The 13,008-nt window shown below is 38.0% G+C and overlaps 2 long non-coding RNA genes across 3 annotated transcripts in view; one reads left to right on the forward strand and one right to left on the reverse strand.

The window, feature by feature from the left end:
- The window catches only part of LOC137858590 (uncharacterized), a 155,133-nt gene that overhangs the window by 61,382 nt on the left and 80,743 nt on the right, over positions 1–13,008 (forward strand). The window lies entirely within an intron of this gene.
- LOC137858721 (uncharacterized) lies at positions 1,460–7,248 on the reverse strand. Of its 2 annotated transcripts, XR_011097949.1 has the most exons (4): positions 6,877–7,248; positions 6,621–6,688; positions 3,387–4,146; positions 1,460–3,353 (listed from the first exon to the last, which is right to left on the reverse strand). It is a non-coding gene; the product is annotated as an uncharacterized lncRNA (long non-coding RNA). The 2 variants fall into 2 exon arrangements; XR_011097948.1 differs by lacking the exon at positions 6,877–7,248 and having other exon boundaries at positions 6,621–6,765.

Raw genomic sequence — 13,008 nt, forward strand, 5'->3', positions numbered from 1 at the left:
AAAGTGAGTAAGTTATGGGACTTTGATAATAGCCCCTTATCCACCTGGCAGTTTATGAGAGGTTTCATAAACCTATTTACTCCAGGTATTTATTCAAATACAGTGGTACATTAGCAAGCTGTCACAGTACTTAAAGGTATCTCTCAGCTGCATATAAAGGAAGTGCACATAATTACCATTTGTTTCTTTATGGTGTTTTATTACAAGAAAGTAGCACAAACTGTCCTGTATTCTGCTGCAGAATACAAATTCTTCTCAATGTATCGGCGAGATAGTTGGAAATATTTTATAATTCCTCTCTCCTGGTGTGTCCATTAAACATCTTGAGGTATGTTTTTCTTTCCTACTGAAGGCGTCTGGTTCTCCTCCTTAGCAGATGAAAGCTCATGCTCTTCAGATTAAGTACATTAATTTTTATCCCCCAAACTTGTCAGCAGAAGCACAGACTGGTCTGACCAGCATGTCTAGACAGTGCTTATAGCCCATTTTCCACAGGCTCAGGGTGACCTTGGGTTTGTCACTTTGCCTTCCCCTCTCCACCCGTCAACTCAGGTTGTCAGGGCTTCTTTTCACTTGTGTCAGGTAACTGTGTTTGCAATATAGCTTGCTTTCTTGTATGTGTTTGTACAGAAAAATGAGACCATCATCTTGGTTAAGATTCCTCAAACCTAGCTTGATACCAATAAACAAACAATCGCTACGTATGGCTCCAAGGAAAGCTGACTGCCAGCCACTCTGTGCTTGCTTGCTGATGCTCCCTCAAACACAGGTTTTGCTGGTTTGCTTAAAGAAAAATAAAAAAAAAAGAAAAGTGAGTTGGAGGATGAGAACATGAGTGGTAGGTGCAGCTTCTGAGCCAGGAAGAGAGCTTGTGTTGCTGATGTGCTGCTGCCCCAGCACACATCTTGGGGAGATGCAGGGCTCATTTTTTTGATAAAAGTAGATGGAAAGCTGTTTTCACACAGTTACTCTGAGCTGAAAAATAAAAGTCCTTAGGTTAGGAGTGAAGTGATAAAAGGACTGAAGCTTCTAGCAGTCATAAAGAAAAGCGGCTAAAGGCAGCCAGCCAAGAGATAGTAAAAAGGACATTGAATGTCATGCAAATGTCTGTATTTTTGCAATGTATCTCATATGGAGAAAAATTCTTACAGATTTTAAGACGTTATAATTTAGAGATAACACTGTAAAGTTTCCTTTTAACTTTTGACTTTAATTATTCAGAAGAAGAAAGAATATTCACTTAGCATGGGAAATCTGCATTGCTGCTCATGAGCTCATGGACAATCATTTCCCCAATGATGTCCTGCAAAAGAGGAAATGTCTGGCTGAATTTATGGGAGGCTGGTGTTCTAGTGCAGTGTCTGCTACCAGCTCCTTGGCACCCTGAAGCAAACCCGAGCTTCAGGCTGCCTAAAAAGTGAACACAGGAGAATAGGGCAGTAGAGCTCCTTTCGTCTGCTACCTTGAATACAGAATTTGCATTGGGGGAAAAGAAATTCAATAGACAATTCCTTTGGGTCCCTTGCAGCCAATATAAATCCATCTTGTTCATATGAAACACAGTAAATATTGTAATAATTGACAAAGTTACTGTGCTGAGTTCTGCTGTTCTTGCATTCTAACCTGCAGCATCCTAAGATGAAAGCATTAACAGAGATGTTAGCTTGGCTCAAGCTATCAACCCCATGAAAGTGATGATTACATTTTCAGTGAGAAGTCAGTGTCCGTTCACAAAATTACCTTGAATTGCATAAAAAATTGCACTCTAGCTTCAGTATTGTAATTTTTGGTGGCCTTCCCTTTAAAAGTAACTTCCTGTAAGCACAGTTAGTTAATAAACTATAGAACAAAGGCTTTAGTTATAGGGGAGTAAAAAGCATGCTTTTATTGGGAGTTTTGTACTCAATGTTTGTTCACAGATTTGTCCAATGTACTATTGTTCACACAAAATAACATTACTTCAGTCACATTTGCAGAATGAGGCATATTCTGGTGCCCAGTCCTGGTTAAACAAAGCCACCTGTTTTATCTTCGCTCCCAGTCAAATCCCAGTCTGTTAACAGTTTCAGTCACTGTAAACCGACGCTGGAGGCTCCCCTTCTCTTGTCAGTATGCACATGTTTAATCCATAACTGTATTGCTGCAGTAATGACTGTCTACATCTCTGGATGGGTAAAATGTTACATAACCAATTGAACTCCATCAATAACATTAAATGCTCTTTTTGTGTGTGTGTGTGTGTGTGTTTCTTTATTTTTCTTTTTTTTTTTTTTTTAAGAGTGCTTTTGGAAGCACTTTGCTTACTCCATTTAGAAGCATTTTGAACATGTCAAGAATATTTCCCAGCCTCAAAGTTCATTCTAAATACTGACTGTGAGGATGAAGCAATGATTGATATTGTTATGTGATCACCACTAGCTATGTTTTTAAGGGCTATACAGCAATTTAGCAGAAGGGTTCCCATTCTGCTAAGGAACACTTTAAACATTTGCTTGCTGTGTAGACAAGTGACCTTCAGGACTCATCTAAGGACAAGGTAAGGCACAAAAGCTAAGCTACAGCAGCAGGGAGCTGACAAGCTGGGAGTGCACATGCTTAAATAAGTTTCACTTATTAAAAGAAAGTGTAAGCTTCTTTTCTGCAACTTGTACTGTGCAGACAAAGTCCTACAATTACATGGTGTGCTGGCATACCCTAATCTCCACGAGCAAAAGCAAATAGGTCAGCAGAACAATTAGGACCAAAGTGGCACGTAGCCTCCTCAGCTGGAATTCTTCAGGTGACACCTGCAGACTGCTTGAGCTTTTTAGGCACAGATAATACAGGCTGTAGCCACCTAGACACTAAGACAGGTAGATCTGAGACTCCCTGATGAAACTTCAAGCAAACCTATCAGTTTGCTTTATTTTCTTGGTCATGACATTTCTGACTATTGCTCACCAAAGAAAAGAAAACAACTTGCTCTATTTTTCATTGCCACCTATAGTTATAGACAGTGAAAGGACAGGGCATACTTGTGGAGATATTTATTTGGTCTTTTGAATTGAAGTAACAAGTATTTGAATTTGATTTCATTCCTGTTTCTAGTATTGAAAGGAAATAGTGTGTATGGTTTCTAATAGTCAAGGCGGATGCCACTGGATTTTCATGTGCTGAAGACAAGACAGTTGAGAAACCACAGGAAGGCACGGGAGGAGTGCAAACATAGGCTGATGATATGAAAACAGCAAATAAGGAGGAGGAGCATGCTAGCAGATGGAGGAAAAGCAGACTGTTCAATAGTTAAAGACTAGCTAGGATACAATAATTTCAGCGGGGAAGACATTGATGATCCCTTAAAAAAAATGGCTTTGCTAAAAAATGGCTTTTCTAACTGAAACCAGGACAATATGGCAAGAGCTGATGAGTAAAGAAAAGATTAAGAGCTCCATTTAAACCTTTATTTTGTTATTTTGTGTTATTGTGGGATTTTTTATGTAAACCTTGTATTTTAAACGAGAAAACTGCTGGTGGAGAATTAAGGCTAACTGAAGGTCTCTATCCCTGATAACCTCAAGGTAAGGGAAACAGCTATACCTACTTAGATCTATCTTCAATTAAGCAAATGGTCTGGAAGAGATGTTGGTGCCTTCTAGACTGCCTGTCCTGCTTACGGGAGAATTTTAAATATTTAGGTGACTTTTGTTACACTGAAAGGTTCACGGTTGCTCTCAAATGGACCTTCATATAGATGCACTGAGTTCATTGAGGTTGATGAGCATACTAGCTGGCTGTCAGTCAGGCTAAAATGAAAAAAAATATAAATCACAAACCAACCAAATAAATAAAACAAAAACAAAAAAAAAAAAAAAGAAACCATTGTGCTCCTATACGGAATAAGATAGATTAAATAAGAAGCTATTCTCTAAGATACGGCTTGGCAGGGCATTTGTAGAAAATGAGGTTGCAGGAGGGTAAGGTACTCCCAATTGTGCTAGGAGAAGAGTCCATTTCTTTTTCTGATCTAGTTTCCTGCTTTTGGGGGCTAAATCAGGCTCGTAAAAGGTCCAGTGGTGTGTGCGTACTGCATCAAAAACTGTCATGCACTCCTTTCCGGGAGATGGTGGTGGCTGCAGTGGAGCATCAGGCAGGCCCTGAAGACTGAATCTGTGCAGAAGAGGGAGATAATTAGGATTCGCTCCTGCCCAGTTGATACAATGCTGTTAGAGAAAATTTAAAATGTTTTGAAAATATGGAGAAGTCAAGGGGGGGAATGTCTGAAACAGTTACAAAATGAAAATACAGTGTTAGCAGAGAAATTGAGTGGGATCATCAGAGTAAATGGAGCCCAAGCAGAAATTTCCTTTCAAAGCTGTCACTTCAGGAGGCCTTCATGCTTCCCAGAGACCCAGTGGAGTCCAACTGCTTAATTACCATTTATGATGTAGATGCAAACCACTACCAATCTTTGGTACTCATCCTGACGTTCTCTTTTCTCACTTTCAAACAGGCACAGTACTTCAGAGTTTTTTCAGTATTGCCAAGGCCTCAAACTCATTGGCCATGAAAGGAAAAATAAATGTTTTCTGCCACTCAGAAAGCCTTCTCTACCTTGCAGAATTAGTCCCTCTGTTAATTGCCAAAAGGCAGAAGGTTATTGAAGTCAACTGCTAATGGTTTCTGTGTTCCTTTTAATCAGGGAAGGGTCATATTACAACTGAAATAAGATTTTCCTCTCGTTGAAGCAGAGAATTTCAGACTAAGATTAAGTTCTTGATCCAGGTGCAAATTTGTCCCAGAGGGCAAATTGGTTACAATTTCTGTTACCCACCACTAAATGGGATAATAAATTATTCTTCAGCCCTTTTTGTATTTGCCAATTAACCTGCGTTTATTTAAACCTCACATTCTTGAGGAGAATGTCTGTGCTTAGGGCGCACGTGTCAATGATGCTGGGGTCCTAACACTGTTTGGGATCAAGCCTTAGCAATATTTTAAGTATGTGTTATACCAAGGCAGAAAATATAAGCAAAATACATGTCCCCAGCTATTCCTCATTTCATTTATAAAAGCTTATAAAGGATAGTTAGGACAACTATGGGAAAAACTGAAACTGTTGAGGATAACCCAAAATAAAGGTAATGTTCTGCCAATTACTGATGCAGATGCTCTAGGTTATACCTGACAATGTATGAAAAGGACACAAACAATTTAACGTCTCCACTGAAATTGTTAATCTATTTTATAAAGACAAATTTTGTTACTGAATTACACCGAGAAAAGGATAATGACAAGATAAAACATACATACAGGCTCCAATGTGAGTTCAATTATCTGCTGCCATTTGTGCAGTTAAAACCTGGGAATGTGTATAAGAAGGACATTGCAAAACTACTGAACTGAGTACAGAAGGCAAAATCTTTCATTGCAGATCCAGATTCTATGTCAAAGCCGAAAGAAGGTAAATTCTCCTAATCAAAGTTACAAATTGACCTAATTAATTTTATAATTAACCTTGATAATTGAAAGGAAAAAGGGTGACCTTCACTGAGTTTGTTCAGTGTTTAGTTTCAGACTATAAGCAAATTCATTCCAGCTAATAAGGCCACTACTCCCAAATGCTGATGGGATACAGTAGAAATTAATTAGCACATGCAAATGAAGACTACTTTTATTATACCGCACAGTAATTCCTAATTTATTCTTCCAAAGTGTTTAACTGTTTTTATATTAAATTTTGAGGATACTATATCTTAGTTACATACAAACATGAGACTTCTAGCAAAACACTTGTCTAAATAAGTAATTTTAAAAAAAAATAAGATTAGTATTTATTTAAACTACATCTTTAAAACAAGCAAATTCTTAACTGTTTTAGTGAATTATCCTAGTTGGACTACATTTTGCAGTACTTCCTTCAGATCTTCAGATTTAGATCATCTTCATCTCAAATTGAAATGGTTAAAAAAAAAAAAAAAAAAAAAAAAAAAAAAAAAGCTGTTTCATTTGATTTAAGTTTGAGTAAAATAAACAGGATTTCATTAAACCTACAGAGCAATGATCTTCTACATCTGCATATAAATAACTGCCTACCACCTGGCAGGGCAAATAACCTGAAATAAGTTTTAAACAGTCTGCTATTACAGTTCTGTCAGCTTGAATTAATTCTTTGTGAAAAGGCTTTAAAGACTCAGACTCGTGCTGGAAAGCAGGATGGTGTCTCACACGGATGTCCACTACTTGTGGGAACGATGGGAAACATCCAACCCTGTATCTCGCTGCAGTCTGACACTTTTATCTTAATGGTGGGGGGCAAAGAAGACTTCTCAGCTGCTCTTGCAAATGCTATCACACTTCCAAAAAACTTGACTAAGAGGTCTGTAAAACATGTTTTGAATCAGTAAGTGGCAGAGTGCTCCTAAAATAGGTTTGAGGAGAAGATCTTCTTGAAGAAAGAGGCAGGAAAATGGTGTGCTTGTCCTAACAGCATCTAACCCGTGTGGTTTCTGAAGGAATACTCCATGCAGGGTAACCATTATCCTCACCCATATCCAAAATATTTTAGCTTAAAACTAATAACTGTTTTTTAAAACTGTCTTTGAGAGGAATAAAAGAGGAAAGGGAGCGCTGGAAATACTTACCGGTCATTTCTTACTTCTCTTGGTTGTAGTGTAATGCTTCTTGCCTGTGTCAGAGTGAAATTGTAGTCCTGGGATAAAAGAACAATAACAAAGTACTGTAAGTCTGTGCTGTAAGTGGCTGAAACTTTATACTCATTATACTTTTTTTTTTAACCGACAACAATGAATTGCAAAGGTGGGGTCTTCAGCTGTAGGTAAAGATAGTCCTACTCAGAGGGAAACTGCCAGGTGAGTGCAAGACTGCAATTGGAGTCACCTGCTAGCATCTGTTGATCCATATGTAAATTGGCTGATCAATTTTCATTCATATACATCCACTCTGGATGTCAGTTCCCCAAGTTCTTTATTAAAATCTGCAATGAAATGGCAAGATACTTGCTTCAAGTGAGAGGAACCACTGCCATCCTCACTCATGTGCACCATGCCAGAGCTGTGCTTGGAGGGGCACTGTGCTGCAGCTACCAGTAAGCATGAGGCTGGGAGCAGACGTGGGGTCCTAACAGAGACTCTAAGTGCTCTGTGTGAATGGCTTAGCCCCTTCTTCCGTCCTCTCACAGGCTTGGGGTGGGAGAACAGGGTAGTGACAGTTTATAGGTGTTCAGCCAAAAAGAGAAGTCAGCTTTAAAAATTCCTGCTACTTGCCCTGACTTATCTGTCTCACAGTAAATCAGAGTAGGCAGTAAACGCAGCCCCCACTGTGAGACTAGCACTTTTTAAATGATTATCTAAGGCTATTTCCTTCTGGAGTAAAAGAAGCTCTTCTGCTTCTGACACCTTAATAAAATATATATATATATATATATATATATATATATATAGCTAATATATAGCTCATTTGTTTTCATTCCTTGAAAGCCATTAAAGTACTTTAAAATGGATGCTTACATTTTTGTGCAACAAGGACAATCTCATGCGCTGGAATTGATCCTGAAGCAGAACAAGAATAAACAGCCTTTTGCTTTAGGGACTTACTGAGGCAGATGAAGGCATTATGTAGTGATGACCACTAGTATTTTTATGTTCTTGTGTCCAAATAAGAGGAGCAGGCAAAATTCCCTTCCCTCAAGTAATACTCTTACCTCTCCTGCTGTATAATTCACACTTTGTGTGGGAGTGTGGGGAGGGGGATTAATTATTGTGGATTGGAGAATTGCTAGGACACTCTTCAGATGCTCTTAAAAATGAAAACAGCAGCTTTTGATCCTGGAGAGCCTCTTGGGGTCCTTGGTTTTGGCACAGAGGGAATTCTGCAGCCAACACCATAACAGCCAGCAAGTCCTCAGCCTGAGCACCATCTGCCACCAAGGGCATTTGTCTGTCTCTCTAGGCTTGTCATCATGTATCGCATTTTGAGAAACCTTGGCCTTCAGGAAGCACTCCTATCCATGCACTTGCTAAAGCATGCAAAAGACAACTGTAACTCCTTTCACTAGTGCCAGGTGGTTACACTATTTTATTTCCATATGTGGTAGGGAGGGAGTCACTGAGAGATGGAATGAATGAACTGGGGGTAAAGGGAAGGTTATGAGGCTATTTAAAGTGTTCTTTCAGGAAAAAGAAGAATCCTTAGTACGATTCTTCAGAAGTGTGAAGAAGAATAAACAAGCAGGTACAGAGTGTCTGCCAGGGCCTTCAGGCTACTGTACTATAAAGTGGAAAATATTTGAGGTGAGAACATCGTGTATTTATTGCAGCTCTGTGTTGTATCTGTATCCATAAGGATAATATCACGTATACCATATATACAAATATTATTCCTAAGTGTGCTACATCTGGACAGGAACAAAGAAAAAAAAAAAAAAAAGTGCTGCTCAAAGCAAGCACTGGATCAGAGTCCCTAACTAGAAAATCAAATTCATAACATATTTTTTGTATCTTCTCTATTTAGTCTCTTTCTGACACCAGTAGCTGCTATTGATTTTTCCTATTGATATTTCTAATGATATTAGTTCTGAAGCACTTGTACAATCCAACCCTGCTTCTTGGCATGACAATATAATAGAAGTAGTTACAGCTCTGTTCAAATCTCTTGTGCAAAACCAGTGATGTCTGCCTATCCAGTGTGGTAAATAGCTATCAGAATAATATAGTTGTGCTGTTTATCTTCTACCATGGTATTTGTTGAGTCCTTTGTTTTTAACTGTTGAGCCAAACCCTGAGGAATAGGCTTCATGCAAAATTAGGGATACCCTATTTTTACTTGACAAAGTGAAAGGCTGTTACCTAAGATGCTCATTACTGTAACTATTGGCTTACCTCAAAGTGGAGAGCAATTTCAGCTTTCATTTTAAACTGATGGGAATAGAAGTTGGCACTTTAATGGGTTAAATTCTGCTCAACCCGTGAAGTCAGTAGCTTGTGTACTCTACCAGCTAAGTAGTGTTTGCATCATCTCTATGCCATCCACCTGGGTAGTTCTTTCTTCTAACAATACCCAGAGACTTGGTATATTAGGTTTTATTTTTAAATTGCATAGTAATATTTTGGTTTTATACAACTGTGAGTTTCATACAAAAACCTCAAAGGCTCTGAACAACCTTTTAATTAGATAAATACAATTGTATCTATAAAGTAGAGACTCAGAGGGATTTGATCAACACACAGGGAGTACTTGCCCATGATCACATGAACTGTATTTTATCATTACAATGGACAGCTGGAATAAAGCACCTTTATAGGCAGATGTAAACCAGTGAGGTTTTACTATTTCCCGAGACTGCAACTGAACTTATTCTTTTCTTTTTTTTTTCTTTTTTTTTTTTTATAGTTTCACATACTGTGTACCAATTGCAATACCTATACTCAGAATTCATTTCATTTCCTTTAATTCTCAAGTACAACAGGTCACAGACTAAAACTGTATCACATCTGGTAGCACTGTGTTAAGAACCTGTGCAATTTTCTTGGTGAGACTACTCAGGGAATTATCTTGGCTTTTGCTATAGAAACTTAGAATTATCTTTTAGATTTTTTAAACTACTTGAAAATGATCTACCTACAGCCAACAGCTGGTTCCCAATGTGACTGCCAGTTTCAATGAAGAATCTCTTTAACAGCCTTCAGTGGTTGATATTTCTGGTATTGCTGCATCCAGCTTTACTGAACTAAATGCAGTATTTTCAAGACATATGTTGGTTCATCACTGAAGGCTCATTTTATGAGATAAACGAAAGTACATTCTACCCCATGCGTAACAGCAATACCTGTCCTATGAGGAATCTGGAAACAAGGTCTTTACTTCAGTTAATGGTATATTTTAGCTCTTCCTCTGTTATCTTTAAAAGAAAAGAAACTGAAACTTCATGACCTGATTGTCATCAGAAGTAATAAGAAGCTTCCTAAGTCACACAGAACACCCTCTCCAGACCCTTTGAAAACTGAACACCAGGCTCCTCTCAATGATTCCTTCTAAAACAAGCCTGCTGACTTCAGACACCATCTGATGGATAGTCCAAGATCCCTGAGTAGAGCCCAGGACACTTCTCTGTAGCCTTTCTTATCTGTACTTCTTTCCTCAGACTGACAGAATATCCCATCTCTTGGTGAGAGTTCACCACCCTGCAGAGCATTGCTGCTCAAAGCTATGTAGGAGTTTGCCCTGAAGTAAAGAATAGCTACAAGGCCAGTGTGAGAAATTGAGTCAACCTCTGAGGCTTCATTTTTTTCTTTAAGAAAGTCTTGCCTTCTAGAAACCTATTTCAGGAGGACCTTTCCTTTTCAATTTGCATGATGTTATTTATTTTACTATCTCAGTCTAGCAGTGAGCCAACTTGGCTGATTGTCTTCTGTTCTTGTTGACAGGGACTCATGATGTTGTTATTGATGTATGTGATTACAGGGATTATCTCTGAGGGAGCCAATTACTTCAGCATTCATCTAAGAGGTTGCTGTAGAACTGGATATGACTTCTGAGTTCAAAATTATGCTGATCAATGCCTTAAAATAATGTTACAGAAATTATTCGATCTCGCTAGTTAATTAACAGTTGGAAATGATAGGGTAATCAGAATTAATGAACATGGGAAGCAAACCCTTTTATGTGTATCACACAAGACAGAGAAGTAAACGCTGAACATTAAAGTTATCACTTAACTATATAGTTTTAATTGTATACAGAAACTAAATATGGGAACTTCTATAAATACCCCTGTAAAAGAGAAGGAAAAAAGAAAAACAGAATGTAAACTGGTCCAAAAACAGCATTGAATGAAAAACTAACATACTAATATTTTTCAAGACTCCTTTTTCATTTTCTGAAATAGTGTGTAGGCACCTCATGACCTGTCCTTGGGTTTATTTTCACATAAGTTAAAACATTCTTAATAGAAAATGTGATTTGGTGAATGAAAATTTTTCTAAGCATCTTGAAAACAGCAATAAGCATTCCAAACAGTTTCAGAAGATGAATAGAAGACGGCGTTTGTACAACGTCCAGCTTCTTATACACAAAAACTTTAGGGATTTTTAACCTCTTCTGTTTAAGTTATGCGTTAATGTGAAAAAATCGCTGCCTACTTGAGGAACCTTTGGACCTTATTCTTTGATCAAAGTCAGTCTATGATTTTCATTACTCAATTGAATGATGGCAAAAAGTGTGTTTACCTAATTTTAAAGAATACAGGAAGCCGAGAAGATACAAGGCCATCAAGAACAATGGCCATAAAATACAACCACCAAAGGTGGGAGTTGCTGATTATTCTTCTTCCATATTTACCTCTGGAATTGAATATTGTGCTCCTCATATTTAGAGCATTTTAAATACACCCATTGATTCCTACAAGATTCTTGTAAAACACTGTTGTGAAGCCAAGACTGGTTGTGTATCCCAGTAAAGAGTAACAGCAGATGCACGCAGTCCAGCAGCACAAACTTGAAGTGGTAAGCAGCAATAGGTGCAATGTGTCATAAGCATGTTTGCTTTCCTGTCCTCCTATTGATGAACAAAAGCTAGGTCCCCAACAACTTCTTCTAACAAGATTCATTTTCTTGTGGCAGTATTGTAATATCACATTTGTCACATGAATACACAATTTATCTTTGCATTTATTTTTATGATAAGAATCACTCTGATGCCTGAGTTACAGGTCCAGGACTCTTGCAGACAATACCAGCTATGCTATTTGCATCATCTTACTCCAAGAAATGTTTAACTGTGTTGCAAGAAATACACAGGCACAGTCCTCTTTTTGTCCCCCACTGATCAGTGTTGTTGGTGGCTGGTACAGAGTTTAAGAGTGTGCTGTTAATTGGATTACTTGATTCAGCTTCCTAGAGATTCAGAGAAATGAAATGCTCGGAGAGCTAATTTCACATCAATACCAGAATGCTTTTCTATCAGCTGTGTCACTGTGTTCACAGGATAAAATGAATAAACATGTGCAACTTATTTGTGCACTGACTATGTCAAATGTAAAATGTCAAGCTAAGAAATAGAAAAAGCAGAGCAGAAGGCAACCAAATTATTTCCAGGGACTCAAGTTCTATTTAACAGTTTAAAATAAGCATTTGTTTTTTGAAATGAAGAGATAGTTTAGTTAGATTTCCTTTTTTTTTTTTTTCATGAAACTGTACACTATATAGCACAGTTTTAAAATCAGGCAGTTAAATATTAATGGATAAATCCAGTCTTCATATCATGTAGTCTGTATCTTCCCTATCTGATTTGGTTCTTCTCTCCTGCAATGAGAAAAAAAAAATAAAAATAAAAATAAAAAATCCAGCTTTCTAGCCAGTGCTGTTGGGTATGAAGTACAGATGCTGCTGACAGTTAAACACCAGATTTTGGATATGGTGGCTTCTTATTGATCCAAAAGTCCCTGATGATGCCTGACACACTGCCGAAGGACAAAAAGCCACCTCGCCAGCTGTGGCCAGTCACCAGTTATTATTCAGAGTGGTATATGGCAAGGAGCACAGTGCCACCAAATCCAGCTCCCAGAGCTGCTTAGTTCCACCCCTGCCTATCTCCTAAATATTCCAATATAAAGATGAGGAAGAGGAAGCAGGTCTTAATGTACATATTTATACCTACCACAATAGGTACGAAGCAGTCAGATGCTCTTCCAATTCTAGTCTTAATTGGACCCTTAATTGAAAAACACTTAGTGTAAGGCTTAATTTTATTCACTCTTCTTTCCCATAAGCCATCTGAGTGAAGGAAAGGGTTCATATCTTGAATAAAACTGCATTCAGGACTTGGTATATTCCAGAGGACAGTGTAGCTATGTTTTACTGGGACTGTTTTATTTGTGGAAGTCATTTGCCAGTTAAAATCCCCTGCCAGACTTATTGCTTCCTTTAGAACTGACTTAGTCTACAGAATTGTGTTCGTACACTGACATCGAAAGCATAAAAACAGCTTAATCTGTTACTGCCTCTTAACAAAAAT

The sequence above is a fragment of the Anas acuta genome, chromosome 6 (assembly GCF_963932015.1).
Source record: "Anas acuta chromosome 6, bAnaAcu1.1, whole genome shotgun sequence".
Classification (NCBI taxonomy): Eukaryota; Metazoa; Chordata; class Aves; order Anseriformes; family Anatidae; genus Anas; species Anas acuta.